Below are 5,170 nucleotides of genomic sequence, written 5' to 3'. Positions count from 1 at the left end.
GGGCGGGACAGCGAAGGCCTCGGCTGAGCCGGGAGCTGCGGCAACCTGCTCCTGCGCCTGCGCAGAGCGCGCCCGGAGGGGCGGGGGTGCTCCGGGTACGCGCTTGACCGTGGCGTCCTTTCCCAGCCGAGCTGGAGCCCGGAAGCGCGCTGCCGGGAGTGTGGGCTTGCAGACTTCGGTGCCGCTGGGAACCTAGACTTAATGAAGTTTGTCCGCGCTGTTTTCGTGTGACTTAAGAATAAGTCGCTCTTCGTTTACCCGCTCTCAGACCATTTCCTTTTGCAGGGGGGAAAAAATATCCACCGTTTGACTCAGTTTTCAGCTGAGCAGCCTCCTTTCCCAGGCTCTGGCAGTGGTCTCTAAGACTAGGAAAAACTGGTTAGAAGTTTTAACATACACCTCTGGCAGCTAAGAAGTTCCATATATTGAAACTTCAAGCAAAAAACAGTTCCTTGGTTTTTGCTTGGTCTTGGTTTTGCTTAAGCTGCCTTCCCTTAAACCGCCTTAACTAGGTGGTGAGTTACCCCAGTGTGAGATCCCAGCTCCAATCCAGTCACTTATGAACTCATCCTTGAGAGCTGGGTCTAGTCTCCCAGCCTAGTTTATCTGATTTAAAAAAGAAGAATAACCGTACAAAGTTGTTTTGAAGGTTAAGGTAATGGTAGTGAATTTGAAAGCAGGCTAGACCACATGTGGAGAGTTTGACATTAGAGAACGGTACCTATTGTTATGGTCACAAATGAATCCTAACCAAGCAATGAAGTGGAATTTTTTTTTCTCTGTTCTGACAGGATCAGTGTTTGACCAACGGTATATGAAGATAAGTAAGAAGCCAAAATGATCTACAATTTAATGTTCAAAATTATTATACCTGTTACCGCTGTTGACCGGTGACGAGTTCTTGCTCCCCGATGTTGAAGAATAACACCAAAGAAGCATGCCGAGGCAAGGCCAGAGTAGAAATTAGAAATGTTAATGAAGCCCCAGATACAGCCCCCAACAGATTTGGAGATAGCTCATCCCAAAGAAGTGCTAATGAACAGCAAACTTGACCAGATTACTCCTTTGTCCCAAACCCTTCCCACCTACATTACATCACCAAACCTATAAAAAGGAGAACCCATTGTCCGCTAACTGGATTCCACCTCTTGGGTCCCCTTCTTCCTCCGGGAGAAGTCTTTTTCTTCTGTCCTTTAATAAATTTCTAATTTCTACTCTGGCCTTGCCTCGGCGTGCTTCTTTGGTGTTATTCTTCAACATCGGGGAGCAAGAACTGGTCACCGGTCAACAGCGGTAACATACCCATGTATGAGATAATGAGCCATCTCATACAGTGTTGGTGAAAAGATAAACTCTTGCAAGTTTTCTGCCAGTCCAGGAATTTGTATCAAGACTACTACAAATTTTCACATCCTTTAGCCCAGCAATTACTCTTCTTGGAATTTATCCTAAATCTAATGAAAACCCTGAAAAGGTTTTTTTTGTGTGTGTATTTGTGTATAGTGTGTGTCCATTTAAATATACCAAATGTCTAACAGTAAGTGTATTGATTAAATCATCACTTTCCAACCTCTCATTTAGCCCATATTTTCCAAAGTGGGGGTGGGGGGCAGGGGTGTCCTCCATTAAATCGTTTAAAATTTCAAAATAAATAGGTTGGTTAAAACAAATCAGAATGATGAGGGTGAAAAATAAACCCCAAATTTCTTCTATCTGACTGTGCAGATAATGACCCTCTCCTTAGAATAACTGGGTAACTTAAATTAAGGAATAAGCATGCAATGAGATCTTATAAAGTCAGTAAAAATCATATGATATTTCATGTATAGATATTTTCTTACATAGGAAGTTTAGTAATTAAATTTAATGAAAACAGTAGCCAACACATAGAATATGAAGTAATATAGGATGTAGTGCATATCAGCATACAAAATATGTTGCTATACATGTATGTATCTTCCTTGAAATAGAAGAAAATGTACAAAATCTTTAAGTCATCTGTAGTGTCAAACTAAGTATGTTTTTTCTTAATACATTGTTGAATTATAAAATGTTTCTGTAATTTAGCATAAATTACTTTTCAATTAAAAAACAAATCTCTGTTTAAAAAAATCCTAAAGAAGTAGCCAGCATTCTCTCAATTGCCTTTATCATTTAAATTAAACCACTTTCACCACACTACAGGATCATTCCTTTTTATTGGAATTCACATAGTAGTGAATCTTTCTAAGAAAAAATCTCTGTTAAGAACCAGTTTAGGGGCTGGGGATGTGGCTCAAGCAGTAGTGCACATGCATGCGGCCAGGGTTCCATCCCCAGCACCACGTACAAAGATGTGTGTCTGCCAAAAACTAAAAAATAAATATTAAAAAATTCTCTCTCTCTCTCAAAAACAAACAAACAAACAAAAAACAGAACCAGTTTAGTGGCATGGTTAGAGAAACTTGCCTTAGGAGCCAGATTGCCTGAGGATAAGCCAAGCCCCATAGGAATACACAAAGTCTGTGTAGGGGTGGGCAAAATACTTACCTAACTCTTTATATCTGTTTTTTTTTTAATTATAAACTATAAAATGATGATAGCAATGATGCCTATCTCAAAGGGTTTTATCTAGAGACTGATAGCTGAAGGACACTCAGTAAATATTAGATATTATGACAGATTGAGTACTTGGTTCATTTGTCCCCTACTTTAATTTTTTGTTTTGAAGGTACATTTTGAAAGGAAATTTTTTCTGAAAAGCTTCCAGTTATTTGCTTAATGATTTCCTGAATTCTGAGATATCTACCAGTCTATGTGCTATCAGATATTAAGGGCAATGATTTTAACAGTCCAGAATAACTTGAATAGAAGACTATTCTTCCTTAACGTCTGCTTATATTCAGCATGATGCTGAAGCTAAGGGACTTCTTCTTGATAAATTAAGCCTTGGAACTTAGCCTTGTCTTTTCCTAATCCTTTCTATAACCTCTTTTAATGGTGAATTACCCAAATCCTAATAGTAGTCAGCCATGTTGCAAAAATGACTTTCTTAGAAAATTGCTATTAGAGTTATAAGCAGACATGCAATTCATGATCATTTCATTCTTAATTATTCTGAAGTATACAGTTTGTCAGGTGTTGATGACAGCCCTACCCCTTTCACTTTCAGGCTGGCTAGGCTACATTATGGTTGTTAAATTAGTTTTAGGTCATAAATCTCTTTTAAAGGGTTGGAAATTTTCTAGCTAGACTTTTGGGGAGTGCTCTCTAGACACATAGCAAAACTGTTATTTCCTTTAGCCATTTGGTCTACATTCACTTGTGGTGAAATCCTGGTTTTATTGATACAACCTGGTCATTCCCTCTCTTTTAAAAGCCTGTGGCTGGTTTGAAATTCTGTAGGTAACTCATCTCTCAGAACCTCTCAGCTTCTGTCTCTGACTCCTTTTTTTGAGACAGGATCTTTTGTACTTCCATGTCATCCATGTTGCTTCAGACTTACGTAAGGCTTGGCCCTCTTCATGTATTAAAATTTCTTTCCTTAATATGAATTTAAAACTAGTGACTTTAAATTCATTTTCATCTTTTATAGAGTCTTTGTTATAACCATAATTTCTAATGAGAATAATTTAAAAAGTTTTATGTTTACTGAATGAATGAATTTATTGTATAGGCATTGCATGAAGTGTTTTACGTCCTCTTAATTTTTATAGAAATATTATGGATTAGATTTGATTATTATCTCACATCTCTTTTTAAGCAGAGAAAATACAGGATTCAAGGTACTGTTTGCCGTGGTCACATAGCCAGAATAGTAGAAGTATTCTGATTGTAAAGCCTGAGCTATTAGCCACTGTGGCATAAATATCTGTATTTATTTGAGGAGGAAGGATTTTACCAAAACGAAACAAAAACAACAACAACAACAACAACAAAAAAAAAACCTAACTGACCACTGAAATATGTATGACAATATAAAATTAAATCTTAAACTTTATAATAAAATTTTTCAAGGGAATAAAATTGCTACAGACTTTTATGGAAGAGAATATCATAGACAGCAAGAATAATGTTTTAAAAGCTTCTTAGAGAGGATCTTAAGCAAACATGCTCACAGATGTTCTTTCCCAATACTAGTGACCTTATTATTCTTTATATTTTAAAATTCTTAGCCTAATAGTTCTCATATAATACAACCTTGGGTTATTGTCTTAAGAGAGAATAGGACCTTTAATAAAATTACAGTTTATTCAAAATATATTTCAGAGCAATGGTTGTTAAATTAGTTTTAGGTCACAAATCTCTTTTAATAATCTAAAAGAAAATATGGGCTTCCTCCTTATAAGAAAACAAAAAGAGCCCTGACTGCCCTCCTAAAAAAAAAAAAAAAAAAAAAAAGTATACATCATATATGTTTCAGAGTATTCACAGATTCCCTTGAAGTCATCTATGAACACAACATTAAAAACCCTGGCTGTAAATTAGGTAAGGATCAATGTGGCAAGGAAATAGATTACAAAACCCAAGTTGATAAAGAAACTATATTTAGACTTTGATTATTATGATAATAATATTGTTTTTGCTAGCCATTGTTTCTCCTCATTTTCAAACATGGCTTTAGAAGCAATAATTATAAAGTAGAGCTAAGGATGGGGATATAGTTCAGTGACAGAGTGCTTGTCTAGCATGCATGAGGGCCTGGTTTGATCTCTAGTACCATCAACAAACAAACAAACAAAAACAGAGCTAGAGAGGAATTAAAGAATCAACTGTGGCATAGCACTATCAGGTAATTCCATATTTTTTTTCAGAAATTCCTGAGTGAATTCATCTTTCTCTTCAGTTTTTCCATTTCTTCTCTTTAAATTGCAGTTTAATGTCGAAAGAATAAATAGGACATAGCTGGACATCCTTGGTTCTGACTTAGGGTTTCATCAAAGTTGCCTTAATAGGCACTAGTGGGAGGAAGAAGTGGGGAAAGATCTAAATGGTTTCAAACCTATACATATTATCATTTAAAAAATTTCTGTACCCTAATTACTTATTTCCTAAATGTATAAAAACTCATTTAAGTGAAGTAATGTTTTATAGTTTAAGTCTCAAGTAATCTTCTGTAGATTTCATCATTTCTGCCCCTAAATCTCCCAAGCTCAAAATAATGTTTTGTAAACATCTATTTAGAGCCTAT

Source organism: Urocitellus parryii, chromosome 3, assembly GCF_045843805.1.
Source record: "Urocitellus parryii isolate mUroPar1 chromosome 3, mUroPar1.hap1, whole genome shotgun sequence".
Classification (NCBI taxonomy): Eukaryota; Metazoa; Chordata; class Mammalia; order Rodentia; family Sciuridae; genus Urocitellus; species Urocitellus parryii.
Note: the sequence above shows the minus strand (reverse complement) of the source record.